The sequence below is a fragment of the Hypanus sabinus genome, chromosome 9 (assembly GCF_030144855.1).
Source record: "Hypanus sabinus isolate sHypSab1 chromosome 9, sHypSab1.hap1, whole genome shotgun sequence".
In the NCBI taxonomy this organism is placed as follows: Eukaryota; Metazoa; Chordata; class Chondrichthyes; order Myliobatiformes; family Dasyatidae; genus Hypanus; species Hypanus sabinus.
Genome location: NC_082714.1, coordinates 22,146,727 through 22,164,520, shown reverse-complemented (window position 1 = coordinate 22,164,520; position 17,794 = coordinate 22,146,727).

Here is a 17,794-nt window from a genome sequence, read left to right as displayed (position 1 = left end):
CAACTTGGTCTGAGAAGCGAAGATAATGCAGATGTTCCTCCAGAGAGAAGAAACTGTACAGGTGAAGAGAAGATTGATTTCCATTCTGTTAGTGAGGCAGGAGCAGAATACCTCCTAACTCCAAGAGATATTTTAAGCACCCGTGATCCAATTCCTTCTTTTCCCACATCTCCTCTCTTAGCAAGTCTTTCCAGACTCATTTGTCAACACGACAAAGTCAGGGCAAAGGTCACCTGTCAGGCCAGAGGTTAGTGGCCATCTACCAGCAGAATGGGCAGTCAGACTGTATGCTGAGGCTTGGGAGCTGAAAATGCTGGGCATTAACTCCTCTCAGTTTTGGTTGTCTCCACCTTCAAAATGATAGCTTTGGAAAGATGGATGGAACCTCAGGTCTACATGGTAGTGTTAGGTAGTCTAGTGATATTATTGTGATATCAGGGATATCAGGGTTCAACTCCTGCCGATGTCTCTAAGGAGCTTGTACGTCCTCCCCGTGACCGTGCGGGGGTTTGTTCTGGGTGGTCCAGGTTCTTCCCAAATTCCAAAGACATATGGGCTAGGGTCAGCAAGTTGCGGGCATCTTACATTGGTGCCAGTAACATAGCTACCCTTGGAGGTTACTCCCTGCACGTATTCAGAATGGGTTGTCTGTTGACACAAATGATGCCTTTCACTGTACAGTATGATTTGACATTTTAATGTACATGTAACAAATAAAGCTAATCTGTCTTTAATCTTTGCAAGATCACCCTTGCAACCAAACAAGATCAACCATTATCCCACAAAATCCATAAACAGTGATTTACAAAATCTTAATTGCTTTATATTTGCAACCATGTCACATGACTCCAACATAAGCAGCTATCCACTGCTGAAGTGAAACAAACGGCTTGGAAATTTTAATATGATCCTTCAGTAGATACGTCTCTGAGGTAACCTCAGCCTGATCATTCTGCGGAATAAAGATTTTAAAATGCTGAAAAAAATTTAGCAGCTCAGGCATCTGTGGAATGTCAAACAATCGCTGGTTTGGATCTGTGATGATTCATTTTGAAGGACGTAGCCTCAATGTTGTAAAAGCCTATCAGACCGACCCTGATTTCCTCTGATTTCTGGTCTTGTCTGGCATGGGAAGCTCCATGCAACATCTCTTCCTATTTCACTTTAAATTGGCTGTCTCCAGAGGTAATGAAACAAAGCGCGTACAGAAACTGCAGCAAATATTCCTCAACCTTCTGCCTTGACTTTAGAGAAAAAATATTTGCCTTTTGTTTTAAAATGCTGACTTCTACTTCCCTTTTTTCCTAGGTAAGGCAATTTATCCAATTAAATTACCACTGGATCTAATGACATTAGCAGCCTTCTGGGGAAGTTGCTTCACTTGGTCTAAAAATACACTGAAAAGATTAAGAGTCTTGAGAAATGCCAGGTTATATTCCAGGCTAATCTGCTCATTAATTGTGCTGTCAGTTCAATTATTGTCTAAAATCTCAGCAGGTTTCTGCAGGGCAGCTGACATTTGGCTGCCTGTGGTCTCTTGCATTGTAATTTTGGAAATATATTAAGACATTTCACCTTGCCTTACACAGCCACTGAGCCCTGCACCGGCTTGAGGCAGCCTGTGGCCTAACCAGCTGGACAGAAGGTGCCGATGAAGAAAGTGGCTGATCTCAGATTCGGCCGAGATTCATACATTACAGAAACTGGCCCTTCAATCCTCCACGTGCACGCCACCAATCAAGCACAAATTTACACTCATCCCACCTCATTCTTCGCATATTCCCTCCACTCACCCAGGTTCTATGATTCACGCTGGGGACAATTTGTGGTGGAGAATTAACTGAGCGACCCAAATATCTTTGTGATGTGGGAGGAAGCCAGGGGCACCCACTTGCAGGGAGAATGCCACCCAGACAGCACCCAAGGTCAGGACTGCTGAGGCTGTGGGGCACCATCACCATGGTAATCTGTACAACCCAGGTTTACACACAGTAAAAGATTCAACCAAACATCCAAGTTCTCCCAAGTTACATAAATTACAAAACTAAATATTTAACAAGCGGATACTTAGCTAAGAGTGCAAGACAGGGACATACTTTCCCAATGGTTCTTCAGCACTGATCACAACCTCAATGTGAAGAGGAGCCCTTGGAGGCAAAAGGGAAAGTAATGAGCGTCCCATGTGAGCTATTCTTATACCGCCGAGTTTCCTGAAACAACACACTGGTGCTGTGCCACACAACGTGAAAGAGCTACTACATACTTCAAAACAGGCACGATGGAAGTGGCTTTCGACTGACAAGTAAGCTAACCCCTCATATAACTGGTGGTATTCCTCATTAGGGAATCCCGTCACTCAAGACATCTTCCTATTGTTATCATCAGGGAGGAGATACAGGAGCCTGAAGACACCTTATCAATATTTTAGGAACAGCTTCTTCCCCTCCACCATCAGATCTCTGAATGGATAATGAACCAACCTATTAACACTATCTCAGCATTTTTTTTGCTGTCTTTTAGATATATGTATTTTTTCATGTAATTTATAGTTTATTTAAATGTTTTGCATTGTACTGCTGCAAAACAACAAATTCACAACCTATATCAATGATATTAAAACCGTCTGATTCTGATACCCACACCCCCACCCCTCATGCATACATGATGTTTGCCTCACTTAGTTTTTTCAGCACTTTGTTTGTTATTCCAGATTGCAGAACCTTCAGTCTCTTGTATCTCCATCTGGAGATAGAAAGCTTTGTGAAATCTTGAATGCAATTCCAACCATCAAAGGCTTCTATCTTCTCGATATAATTCCTGTTTTTTTTACAGCCTCTGATTTGCCCCAGGTCTCCTGCCACTTTCCCAGAGTACTGGTGCCCCTGAGTTGCTTCCGCAGTTATCAGGCAGTTAAAATTGTGCAATATTGTGTGGAAAGCTGTGAATGGTTGGGTATACAATAAACGATTAACTCTATTTCTCCCTCTCGTTAATCTTGTCAGATCTGCCTATGTTTTCCATCATTTTCTGCTTTAATCACACAACTCCCATGGCTTATCAACTGACCCGCAGAATGGAGCAATATAAATTGTTCAGGCTCTGGTGAGTATCTGAAGAAGACAGAGACTCTGAGACTAAACCTCTATGGTTCTGCAATGAAACTCCAAATGCTTGTGTTAGTGACATTTCCATCGAAAAGAATTAAACATTGATTGTCTGTCAGAAGGTGTTAAATAGCTGCCTCAGGGTTCATAGAAATACTGACAAAAAGATTAAGTAAGCTAATGAATGCCACTCATTTATAATGCAGGTTTCAATTGCTGTGAGTGGTTTGAAACCTTAAGTTCGCAAGTTGGAAATCCAGCCATGAACCAGGTGCCCAAATGGCAGAAATTGCTGCCGTCTCACAGCAGCCAGAAAACCCATCCCTCTGGTCTTCCAGATGCTTGTTCACGTGGGCTGTATGTAAATTGGGCATTCATAGGCGGGGGGAGGGGGGGTTACCTGTAGGGTAGGAATTAATAACACTTGTTAATTTGCCATTTGCTGGGCAAAACCATTCCAGATCATCTTGGCCCATTTCTGATCAGAATTTACACTCGTTATGTTGTGTAACTCCAAAATTAATCTAAAGGAAGTCATGGGACTGGGAATAAATGTATCCAATTCGTTTTACTTTTTGTGAGGTGCTCACATATGATGTGGTGGTGGAATGACATAACAATTTATGCCATCCATGTACTTCCTACAAATAACCTGTAATCAAATACGGAAGCAGATAAAAAATGTTTAATGTAACACTACTTTTGCAATAGCACTCAAATATTACTGAAATATTAAATACAAAACACTCCTCCATGCTTAGCCATAAGTTCCAACTCAATATAGAATTCATGTCAAATTAAATCTGTAATGTACTGGTCTCCAATCTTAGAAAGAAAGAAGTGACACAGGGTCACAAGCTGTTGAATTATTGTGGGTAGAGCTAAGGAACTGCAAGGGTAAAAAGACCTTGATGGGTGTTGTATACAGACCCCTAAATAATAGTAAGGATACGGTCTACAAATATGGTCTACAGCAGATAGAAAATACATGCCAAAAGGACAATGTTACAATTGTAATGGGGGATTTCAATATGCAGGTAAATTGGAAAAATCAGGTTGTTTCCGGAATCCAGGAGGGGACATTTCTAGAGTGCCTGTAAGATGTTTTTTTAGAGCAGCTCACAGTTGAGCCTACTAGGGGTCAGCTATTCTGGATTGATTGGGTGTTGTGCAATGGAGCAGAATTGATTGGAGAGCTTAAGGTAAAATAACCCTTCGGAGAAAATGATCATAATATAATTGAATTCACCCTGAAATTTGAAAAAGAGAAGCTAAAGTCAGACGTATCAGTATTACAGTGGAATAAAAGGAATTACAGAGGCATGAGAGAGGAGTTGGCCGGAATTGATTGGTAAAGAACACTGGCAGGGATGATGGCAGAACAGCAATGGCTGGAATTTCTGGAAGCAATTCGGAAGGCACAGGATATATACATCCCAAAGAGGAAGAGGTACTATAAAGGAAAGACAACACAACCATGGCTAACAAGAGAAGTCAAAGCCAACATAAAAGCCAAAGAGAGGGCATATAATAGAGCAAAAATCAGTGGGAAGTTAGAGGATTGGGAAACTTTTAAAACCGTCAGAAGGCAACTAAAAAAAGTCATTTAGAAGGTAAAGGTGGAAGCGAAAGTAAGCTAGCCAATAATATGAACGAGGATACCAAAAGTTTCTTCAAATACATAAATTGTAAAAGAGAAGTGAGAGTGGATATTGAACTGCTGGAAAATGATGCTGGAGAAGTAGTAATAAGGATAAGGAAATGATGGATGAACTGAATAAGTATTTTGCATTGGTCTTCACTGTGGAAGACACCAGCAGTATGGTGCAAGTTCCAGGTGCCAGGGGTCATGGAGTGTGTGAAGTTACCATTACAAGAGAGAAGATTCTTGGGAAACTTAAAGGTCTGAAGGTAGATCAGTCACGTGGACCGGATGGTTGTACACCCCAGGGTTCTGGGAGAGGTAGTTGAAGAGATTGTGGAGGCAATAGTAACGATCTTTCAAAAATCACTAGATTCTGGAATGGTTCCAGAAGACTGGATCATTGCAAATGTCACTCCGCTCTTCAAGAAGGGAGGAAGGCAGAAGAAAAGAAACTGTAGTCCAGTTAGTCTGCCCTCAGTGGTTGGGAAAATGTTGAAGTTCATTATCAAGGAGGCTCATGATAAAATAGGCTGTAGTCAGCATGATTTCCTCAAGGGAAAATCTTGCCTATCAGATCTACTGGAGTTCTTTGATGAAACAACAAGCAGGATAGACAAAGGAGAATTGACTGATGTTGTGTAATTGGATTTTCAGAAGGCCTTTGACAAGATGCCACACATGAGGCTGCTTAACAAGCTATGAACTCATGGTATTGCAGGAAAGATTCTAGCATGGTTAAAGCAGTGGCTGATTGGCAGGAGGCAAAGAGTGGGAATAAGGGGAGCTTTTTCTGGTTGGTTGCTGTTGAATAGTGGTGTTCTACAGATGTCAGTGTTGGGACCGATTCTTTTTACCTTACATTTCAATGATTTGGATGATGGAATTGATAGCTTTGTTGCAAAATTTGCAGATGATATAAAGCTACGTGGAGGAGCAGGTAGTTTTGAGGAAGTAGAGAGGCTACAGAGAGACTTAGACAGTTTAGGAGAATAGGCAAAGAAATAGCAGATGAAATATAATGTCAGGAAAGGTATGGTCATGCACTTTGGTAGAAGAAATGAGAGGGTTGACTATTTTCTAAATGGAGAGAAAATACAAAAGACAGAGATGCAAAGTGACTTGGGAGTCCTTGTGCAGGATTCCTTAAAGGTTAATTTGCAGGTTGAGTCTGAGGCATGGAAGGCAAATGCAATGCTAGCAATCATTTCAAGAGGACTAGAATATAAAAGCAAGGATGTAATGTTGGAACTTTATAAACCAAGGGGAGTCCTCACTTGGAGGATTGTGAGCAGTTTTGGGCCCCCTTCTTTTAGAAAGGTCGTGCTAAAACTGGAGAGGATTGAAAACAGGTTTACGAAAATTATTCCAGGATTGAATGGCTTGGCCTATGAAGAGTATTTAATGGCTCTGGGACTGTATTCACTAGAATTCATAAGAATGAGGGGTGACCTCATTGAAACCTATCAAATAGTGAAAGGCCTTTATTGAGTGGATGTAGAGAGGATGTTTCCTATGGTGGGAGAGTCTAAGACCAGAGGACACAGCCTCAGAATAGAGGGGCGTACTTTTAGAATGGAGATGAGGAAGAATTCCTTCAGCCTAAAGAGTGGTGAATTTGTAGAATCCTTTGCCATCAAGTCTTTATGTATATTTAAGGCAGAGGTTGATAGATTCTTGATTGTTCAGGGCATGAAGTGATACTGGGAGAAGGCATAAGATTGGGGCTGAGAGGAAAATTGAATCAGCCATGATGAAATGGCTGAGCAGACTCAATGGGCCATATGGCCTAATTCTGTTCCTATATCTTGGGTTTTACGGTTATATATATATGATGACTAGAGAGCAATATATACAGTATACTATATAATACAACTACTATATGGACATCCACAGCATAGTAAATTTTAAATTGTCCATTTTTCTAAAGATTTAATCTCTGTGGAGGACTTCTTATTCTTGTGGGATAACATCTTTTCTGAAAAGGGGGTCACTATGGTTTGCACGTGAGACTTGTGGCTGTGAAACAATCTCAGGTTCTAGGGGCTCCTCCATGGAAACAGTGGGAGTTGACTCTGGGACTGTAAGAAGAGGTTCTGACAGTTCTGGACACCTTTGTTCACTAAAAATTGACTCTGTCCTCCTCAAATGGTCAATGTGTCATCTCCAGAATACACCAGATGCAAACTCCACTGTGGAAGAGGGTGGTCCAGTTCTGTCCTAAATCTTTCCAAGTACCCACTTCTGAGCACCTCTGTAGTCCAGTTTCTCGCTGGGAGTGAAAACATTGAACCTGTTTATTTGAGGAGCCATCAATTTTTCACAGCTGTCTGTCCGGCATACTCCTCATGAGATTGGGTTTGAGGAGATCCAAGAAAGCTGTTGAGTTGTTTGTTTTGAAGGGTGCTGCAAAAAGGACATTGGCGAGCGTCTGATTCAGTGACAATGCTGTGTATTCGGCTGACATTGCTCACAGTGCATTTGTTAGACTCTGGATAAACCTTCCACTGAGCCATTTGTAGCTGGAAGATACAATGTAGATTTTATATGTCTTATTCCATTCACTTTCAGGAATGACTGAAACAGTTCTATAACAAACTGTGGTCCAATTTCACTGACTAAGTGTTCTGGGCCACCAATCCTTGAAAAGAGGCTTCTCAACATATCGACGGTGTGTGAGGCTGTAGTCAAGGCTATTGGGAACTCTTCTGGCCATTTTGTAGTTGCCACCAAGAAATTTGTGCCCATGAATGATCTGGCAAAATCCACAAGAATCCTTTGCCACTGCAATGCAGGCCATTCCCAGGGATGGAGAGGCACTGCTTTTGGCATCTTCTGGACGTGTTGGAAAATCTAAGACCTGCTCCAGTGATTTGAGCACAAAGATTGTGGATGTAGTAAGGGAGAGTTGCACTATTGGAGGTGCTGCCTTTAAGGTAAGAATGGTATCTGGGTTTAGAGACAGAATCACTGAAATGTATTTCTATGCCAGCAAAAGGAAGATTTTAGTTAACCTGACCTCATGAACTTTTAGCAAGATGGCACTGGAACCTGGCCACTCATTGCGAGCTACTCTCCGAAGAAATACTTTTTAGCAGGCAGTAAAGAAAGCTAATGGCATGTTGGCTTTTATAACAAGAGGAATTGAGTATAGGAGTAAAGAGGTCCTTCTGCAGCTGTACAGGGCCCTGGTGAGACTCCACCTGGAGTATTGTGAGCAATTTTGGTCTCCAAATTTGAGGAAGGACATTCTTGCTATTGAGGGAGTGCAGCGTAGGTTCACAAGGTTAATTCCCGGAATGACGGGACTGTCATATGTTGAAAGATTGGAGCGACCGGGCTTGTATACACTGGAATTTAGAAGGATGAGAGGGGATCTGATTGAAACATATAAGATTATTAAGGGATTGGACACACTGGAGGCAGGAAGCATGTTCCCGCTGATGGGTGAGTCCAGAACCAGAGGCCACAGTTTAAGAATAAGGGGTAGGCCATTTAGAACAGAGATGCAGAAAAACTTTTTCACCCAGAGAGTGGTGGATATGTGGAATGCTCTGCTCCAGAAGGCAGTGGAGGCCAAATCTCTGGATGCTTTCAAGGGAGAGTTAGATAGAGCTCTTATAGATAGCGGGGTCAAGGGATATGGGGAGAGGGCAGGAACGGGGTACTGATTGTGTATGATCAGCCATTATCACAGTGAATGGCGATACTGGCTAGAAGGGCCGAATGGCTTGCTCCTGCACCTACTGTCTATTGTCTATCAGCTCTTAGACCTTAGCCTTACAGGTTAATATTGTTCCATGACTTAAGGGGTTTCACCACCAGCCTTTTAAACAGTGACTTCCAGATCCCTCTCACTCAGTGAGTGAATTGATGGACTGGCTGAACTTTAACCTCTCAGGTACGACCACAATCTTAAATGTGGGAGTGCTGACTTTTAAAAAAAAATTTATAAAGCATGGTAACAGACTGTTCTGGCCCAACAGTCCACACTGCCTAATTACACCCATGTGACCATTAGTCTACTAAACTATATGCATTTGGACTGTAGGGGAAAGCTGAAGTACCCGGAGGAAGCCAGCGTGGTCATGCGGAGAACGTACAAACTCCTTACAGGCTGTTGTGGGAATGAATCTTGGCCATTGGTGCTTTAATAGTGTTACACTAACCGCTAGGCTACTGTGAATTGGGAAAGGGCATTTTGAGAGTTCAGACCTCTGGTCCAACTGAGAGAAGTGACCAAATGACTTGCAGGATCATTCACTTAAGAAATTGAATTGAGTTGACTTTATTACTTACATCCTTCATGTACATGAGGAGTAAAATTCTTTATATTACAGCACATGTCGGTGTCTGCATGAATGCTGAATCTTCAGGAATGTCACTGTTCCTCATTTCTGTTGTAAGTGACCTGACTGGGTGCACCTCGGTTTGGTACGGCAATTTGAATGTGCAGGAAAGTTAGAAGCTGCAAAGAGCAGTGGATTCAGCCCAACGTTTCACAGATACATCCCTGACTATGATTGCAGAAGATGCTTCCTCAGGAAAGTAATGTCTGCGTGAAAGATTCCCATCATCTGGGACAAAACATCCTTTTGCAGCTGCTATTCAGTCTGAAGTCTCATGCTGTACGGGTTCAAGAACAGCTATTTCCTTTCAACCATTTGGTTCTTGAACCAGCTGGGAGGCAATCCCTCCAGTTCAGCAACATTTTGCACACCTTGACCACTTCAAAATTCGAAGGACCTTTATCATCAAGTTATGTACAGTATATGTCAACCATATTCAATCTTGAGATTCATTTCCCAATGTGCATTCACAGTAAATGAAATACAATAGCATCGCTGAAAAACTACACATACAGACTGACAAACAACCAATGTGTAAGAGAAGATAAACTGTGCAGATTTAAACAATTAACTAATTAACTAACTAGCTAATAATTCAATAAATGATTAATTAATTAACACTGAGAACATGAGTTGCAGAGCCTTGAAAGTAAGTCCATGGATTGTGGTATCAGTTCAGAGTTGAGGTGAGTGAAGTTGTCCATGCTGGTTTAGGAACCTAATGTTTGAAGGATAATAACTTTTCACTAAAATGGAGCTTTGTATGGTTCTAATTATGTTCCTTGTTAAAAGTATAATCTATAACATGAGAAAGTCTGCTGGAAATCCAAAGTAACACATGCAGCATGTAAGGAAATGAACGAACTGTCGTAGTTTCAGGCTGAGAGCCTCCTTAGGTCCTTAATGTGCCTGACTTACAGAGTTCCTCCAGCATTTTGTGTGTGTTGCTCTGTATAATTTATGTTTTAGCCGTGAATGCCTCTCATCTGATGCTATGAGACTGTGATGCTGCGGCAAGCAAGATTTTCATTCCACTTGTGCAAGCGTGTACTTAGGCACCTGACAGTAAATCTGACTTTGACTTTCTTTTTCTTTAAAAGATTTAATTTGATTACTTGTCCCATTTGGATAGTTGTGTCCCTTCATTTGAAGCTTGGGATGCAACTCAGGTGAATAGGAATCTTGGTCTCAGCCTTGTCCTTTGTGAACAAGCATCATCATTTCATACCTTTCCATTATCTGTCTCTCCTATATTGCTGTCACAGTTATTTAATTACTGCTAGACACTACTGAACAGCCAAGGAAGTCCATGTGGCAGCTGTTAGTGTCCAATCTTTGATAGGTTTTTGATGGGATGATCTACATTTTTGTAAGGCCAATAATGACTGAGCTCGTGAAGGAGATACATCTCTTGTTGGCTAAATTTGACAGTCGCTGAAAGCAGGTGCAAGAATGGTGCCGTGTGATTAGTCTTAATATATGCTCAACAGCAGGCCAAGCATACTGAATGACCGTTTTATTAGGTACACATGCTTGTTGTTACGAAGGATGAACAACTCTGATGGGCAGAAGGGTGCAAGGTTGCCCATGTCCCCCTCCCCTGGGAGAATTACAAACCATTACAGTTGCCAGGCTGTTAATGAGAGAGTAAGAGATGGAACAAAACATACTGGGACTGGAACATTTGCTTCAGACAAGGGCAAGATAACACCGGGGGAGAGAGACCATATTATGACTCCTGTAAGACTCATGGCTCCAGAGAAGGCTGTTTACTTGGTACTATTCTGTTCATTAAAATTCCTCAGTGGACTGCCGGAGTGGACTGGTTTGATGGGCGAAGCCATTCAAAACTGATTGACCCTGAGACTCTATAGACCTCACTCTATAAAAGTGAGGTCTGGGGAGACACCCCTCAGACACAACAGGAGACGCATCAAGAGACACACTAGTGAGCACTGTTTAAGTGTTGGAACCCACGAGAAAAGTGGGAGGCGTCGGAGATCGAACGAAGGATCGGTCAATTTTAACTCACAGTGTTTATAGTGAGGCCGGTGGAGGCTTGTGTGTGTGTGTCCACCCTTGCCTGGGTGACGAGTCCACCATAGAAGAACAGTCTAGCTAAAGGACAGAGGGGTCATAACTGAATGGCCACAACAACACATCGACGGGTCAGGATCGTAAAGGAAGGTTTGCAAGACAATAGCTGTCACTGTTTGCTCGCTCACTCTCTTGCTCTCTCTCCCTCCAACGGTTATAACAACACATCGACCACAAAAACCAACAACTAACTCAGCCTACATGAACTGAACTTTATACTTTCCCAAGATAATTTCTTATCCCCTAGACAACGATAGAGCTTGTTTATTATTGATTATTATTATACCCACACTTTTATGTTTAGTATTGCTAACGTGTATTATCTGTATATTTGCATTGTTGATATTGATTTGTATATTTTACTAATAAACACTGTTTTGAAAATAGTACCAGACTCCAACGGATACTTCTATCTTTGCTGGTAAGCCACCCAGTTACGGGGTACGTAACATTGTTAATATAAATAAACAATCTGCTTATCGTGTGCCACCAACTCAATGCATAAAACTTGCAGAGATGGTCAAGGGGTTCAGTTGTTGCACAGAGCAAACATCAGAATGGGGAGGAAATATGATGGAAGTGATTTTGACCATGCAATGATCGTTGGCACCAGAAGAGTGGTTTGAGTATCTCAGAAACAGATGACCTCCTGGAATTTTCACACACAATAGTCTTCAGGTTTTACAGAGAACGCTGCGAAAATCAAATAATATGCAGTGAGCAACAGCTTTGTGGGTGAAAACACATTGCAATCGAGAGAGTTCAAAGGAGAATGGCCAGCCTGATTCAAGCTGACAGGAAGGTGACAATAACTCAGGTAACCACGTGTTACGACGGTGATGTGCAGGAGAGCATCTCTGAGCGCACAACACGCGGAACCATGAAGCGGATGGGCTACAGCAGCAGAAGACCATGAGCATACACTCAGTGGCCACTTTATTAGGAACAGGAGTACCTAACAAAATGGTCACTGGGTATGTGTTTAACTTTGATGGTGCTAGTGAATAATGTGACCAACAGCAACATCCCGCAGACAGTTTGCAAAACGACTTTGCTCTTGGTCGGCAATTCGCCTGGAGCGATTGGTGCAGACTGGGCGCTTTGACAAAGACTGGTTCTGTGAACTGCAGTTGGCTAGCAGATCTGAACTGTGTACTCCTGAACTGAACTGAACTGTGTACTCCTGAACTGAACTGAACTGAGTACTCCTGAACTCTTGGTTTGATGCTGACATTCTGTGTGCTACTCGCTTGCTTCCTGCTGGTTGTGGAATTTGTTCTGTTCTTTTGCACGTTGGGTGTTTGATGGGTTTTTTTAAGGAACAGGTTGTGTGGTGTTTCTCTGTTTTGTGGTTGCCTGCGGTAGGACGAATTTCGGTGATATGTTCTGTATACATACTTCGATAATAAATATACTTTGAACTTTGAATTTTTGACTATAGCACACAGTAAGCTCTAACTAGTCTGTTTGCTAGCTGCATGAGTTTATCACCAGAGGCTGATAATAACAATAACTACTATTAACTGAAACTTGCTTCTGCTGCTTGAAGCTAGCAAACATCGCTTAAAGTGGAAGTGCATTAGTACAGGTCTCCAGAATTGTGAGAGCTGGCACAGTACATGGGACCTTAGGAGTGGAGACAGAAATAATGAAAGGTGTTGTACATTTACCATGGGTATAGACTGCTCTGCAGACATGTTTAATAGGACTTGAGGAATGCAGCTGACTGGCTTATTTCAAGCTGCAGGAGTTCAGTGCTGAGGGACATACTGAAGCTTTGCGCGGTCACCACGGAGGTCAGCGGGGAAGGGCTGCAGTATAAAGTTCTTCCACAACTGGAGAGGGAGTGGCAAGATTGGGTGAGACCCCTCAATTACTGTTGTAGTGCACTATCCTAGGGGGCCACATGATGAACGACAGCCCTATTAGTTTTCAGAAATGTAGAAAAATAGAAAATTTATAGCACAAAACAGGCCCTTTGGCCCACAAAGGTGTGCCAAACATGTCCCTACCTTAGAAATTACTAGCCTTACCCGTAGCCCTCTATTTTTCTAAGCTCCATATACCTATCTAAAAATCTCTTAAAAGACCCTATCGTATCCACCTCCACCACAGTTGCCGGTAGCCCATTCCACGCATTCACCACTCTCTGAGTTTAAAAAAAACTTACCCCTGACATCTCTTCTGTACCTACTCCCCAGCACCTTAAACCTGTGTTCTCTTGTGACAACCATTTCAGCCCTGGGGAAAAAGCCTCTGACTATCCACACGATCAATGCCTCTCATTATCTTATACACCTCTATCAGGTCACCTCTCATCCTCCATTACTCCAAGGAGAAAAGGCCGAGTTCATTCAACCTGTTTTCATAAGGCATGCTCCCCAATCCAGGCAACATCCTTGTAAATCTCATCTGCACCCTTTCTATGGCTTCCACATCCTTCCTGTAGTGAGGCAACCAGAACTGAGCACAGTATTCCAAGTGGAGTCTGACCAGGGTCCTATTTAGCTGCAACATTCCCTGTTGGCTCCTAAATTCAATTCCACGATTAATGAAGGCCAATACACCGTACGCCCTCCTAACCACAGCATCAACCTACGCAGCTGCTTTGAGCAACCTATAGACTCGGACCCCAAGATCCCTCTAATCCTCCACACTGCCAAGAGTCTTGCCATTAATACTATATTCTTTAATAGAACACTACTTAAAGCATTGGCTGTGAATGTGTGAATGGACATAGATTGTATGGTTTATTCTTGAAAATATTTTTTAAATTATGAATAAAGTTTATTTTGGTATATAAATTAATTGGCCATTGGTTGCCAGGAGTGTCCAATCCAGTTACCAATATGTGACACAGTATATTAGTCAATCCAACAAATAACAAACTACTAGAGGAACTCAGTGGGTCAGGTCAGGCAGCATCTGTGGAAGGGAAATGAAACACTTTCTTTACCCCCCTCCCCCACAGTTATAACTTTCTCCAGCAGTTATTTTTTTCCTTCAGATTTCAGCATCTGCAGTTTTTTGTCTGCCCACCTATTCCATCCAGGAGTGATTATTTTCTGTAGAAGTCCAAGGTCAGAAAACCCACCTCAAAAGACCAGTAAGCATGTGTTGATTCATGTCTTGGCAAAAGAAATTGATTAATCAATAATCAGGCGCCAACTCCTTTAAACAGTATTGATGAAGATTCATCTGATTAACTGCATGTATAGTGGAAGGTTTAAGAGGGCTTCAAAATCGTTACTAGCTAACTAAAGCCATGATCTTGGTCAGGCTAGCATGCATACATAAGGCAGCAAATGCTAATATCCTCACTAATGCATTGTCTAATCCATTTGTACCACAAGTGTGTGTGCATTTACCATGGAAGTTACATTTACTCTCAATGGGGTTTCAAAACATTCCAAAAACAAATATTAGCACCTCTTTCCAGGTGGATTCCCCAAAAGGCAAAAAGCCAGGTGCTAAATTCCTCATAACGAATGTTGAAAATAACTAGTTAGCTGTGTGTGCTAAAAAAAACACTCACTCAAATGTTGAACAGGGGATATTGTAGATAAGTGGGACTACCATCTTGGTTGCCATGGACACGTTGGGTCAAATGGCCTGTTTTCCAACTGTATAACACAAAGAGTCTATTGCAGGGGTCCCAAACATTTTTTTAAATGCCTTGGACCAATGCCATAGGTAAGGGGTCTGTGCACCCCTAGTTAGGAACCCCTGCTCTTTTGGCATGTGAATGAGGATATGATATTGGGAATTAATTGAGTGAATTAAATTGCTGGGATTGCTCCATCTTGGTGGGTTATACCTGGCCTTCTATGTCACTTGTGGAAAGGTAGAGGCTTCCTCAGAGGAAAGAGTTAATAACTATGGATGTCTGGTTGCAACCTAGCTCTTGAACAGACTTCTATCAAGACCAAGTACAGCTCAAAGTTTCAGGTAAACAGTTTTGATAAAAATCTCATCTCTGTGGGTCAACCTGCTGCAGTTTGCAGACTGAAATTTCTGAGACACTGTGGATGGTCAATGATGCTTTAAGGTTTCATACATATCTGCAACATTTCAAAACACTATTGTCAGCAAATCTGACAAATCAATACTCCCTGAAAATGGATTAATGGTTTTATACTTGAATAACTGTATTCTTTCTTTAAGCACATTTATAGTTGAATTGCTCTTTGGTTCAAAGGAATAGGAACTTCAGAGAAACTCTACTGTGTGATATTAACATGCTAGTGTAATCTTTTGTTCTTTATTTATATTGATGCTTCTGAGCAAGATATCTTCAAAGTGGCAGAGTCATTGTTCAGAAGTGTTTGGGAAAGGCATCATGATTTACTTGCAGACCTATGAAGTGCATTATGAAGGGATGAAATGCACCCTTCAATATCAAAAGAACTTGGATGCTCTCTCCCAGCTTTGAATCTTAGAAACTGAATTGGGTCGAACTCGAGAGGAAATGTCAGTATATTGCAAGGATGGTACTGATTTCATGTTCCGTTAGAGCAGTGAGATGAGGGTTTGCTGCCAATGCTCTCCAGCGTGCCAGGAAGGATGACACAGTTGTGAAGCAGTGGTTTTGAGGGCATTATCCCCCTTGCCTGCATTTCAGGTTGTTGAGAAGAGAAAACTTGTTCCGTTTAGGTAGCAGCTCTTTAAAGTGCTCCACAATGCCTGTTGAGTGGAAGAATTGCTTGACAATGGCCCTGATACATACATTAAGCCTTCAGTTTGGTATGAAGTGACCCAAATAAATTTTGCCTTCCACAGTTTATATCAATATGGCAGGAGGATATTAAAGGTACATAAAATATGCATCACTTGTCATACTAGATGCTTCAGCAGAAAGAAATGTTCACTATAGGATTGATATCAAATGATTAATATCAAAAATCATGCAAATAGTTTCTTTAAAATGGGGGACATGTATCTTGGGGACATCATTGAAACACATAATCTATAATAAAAGCTATTTGGCTAAAATTTAATTTTGACTATTGCACAGTCTAATAATCTTTTGACAGCAAATATGATCAAAAATTCTGATTTAAAAAAAACGAGATTTGTATTTCAGACCTGAGACTACAGAAACATGTACAGTTGGTTCATGGTTGTGTTGTGTCATATTATGACCAAGTCTACAAAATGCAAATGATCAGTTTCTAAGGCTACGCTAGTAGCACCTCCAAATCCTTGAGCTCTCCTGTTTAAAAGGACAAGGGAATCAGATGAATTAAGACACCAGCATTTTCTCCTTCAAGTCACTCATCGTCCTAACTTGCTGTATGTTCAGAGTCATTGGCTCTACAGTACTATGCAAGAGTTCCAGATTTTTTTTTGTATGGTTTCAGATGGTGTGGCCTCCACTGAGCCCTGATCTCAACATCATCGAGGTTGTCTGGGACTACCTGGAAAGACAGAAGCAAGTGACAGCCAAAATCTGATGGCAAGTTCTCCAGGATGCTTGGAATCTACCAGCCGATTTTTCTTTTATAAAAACTGCACGACAGTGTACAAAGCAGAATTGAAAGCAGTTTTAAAGGCAAAGGGTGGGCACACCAGATATTGCTTCGATTTATTTTTTAACTGGTTACTGCTCTTTATAGTACTAAGTATTATAATATTTAGAAACTTTTAATTACTTTGAAAGCATCTTCACTTTACAGACAAACACGAGGGAATCTGCAGATGCTGGAAATTCAAGCAACACACACAAAATGCTGGTGGAACACAACAGGCCGGGCAGCAACTATAGGGAGAAGCGCTGTTGACGTTTCGGGCCGAGACCCTTCGTCAGGACACTATCTTTCCTTTTAGTTAGTCCTGACGAAGGGTCTCGGCCCAAAACGTCGACAGCGCTTCTCCCTGTAGATGCTGCCTGGCCTGCTGCATCCCACCAGCATTTTGTGTGTGTTGCTTCACGTTACAGAATTTTTTTCAGGTGCCTATGTGCACAGCACTGCATATTCTGGAAATCCCTACCCATATGTACAAAATTTGCCCTGGCAGGACTGCAGTCGTTCAAGATGCTGGCTCGATGGCAACCACGGAAATGCAATAAATGCTGGCCTGGTCATTGGCACCCACATCCCCCATTCCACCAGAATGCAATGATGCTCACGTGGGAGAAGAGCAGCTATTACCTTTCAAATTAATGCTTGCATTTTCACCATGTTCCTCACAAATGTTCAAAGGAAGCAATTCAAATTTTCACATAGTAATTTATCAATTGCATAATTGTACAATTATATAATTATTAATAATTATATATAATTATATAATTGTATCGTTACTGTGTCATTCTGGTGCCGTGCAGAGGATGCTAAGGTTGTATGGTGTGGCATTGCACAGTATCAGTAAAATGTTAGTCATCCCTGAGTATTTCTGCTTGTGTTTTCATTAGAATCAGTGCATATTAACCAGAAGTTGTAAACACTTTCCTGGAAAACATTCATAGCAACAGTGTGCTTTATTGATAATTTAACCCTTTTGGAGATGGAAAAGTATAAGGACTGCTATGTGGTGCTAGAGAATGTGGTAACCACCTCACATTCGAAGGAGATATTCCAGGTGTGCCTGGACCCTATTGTGTT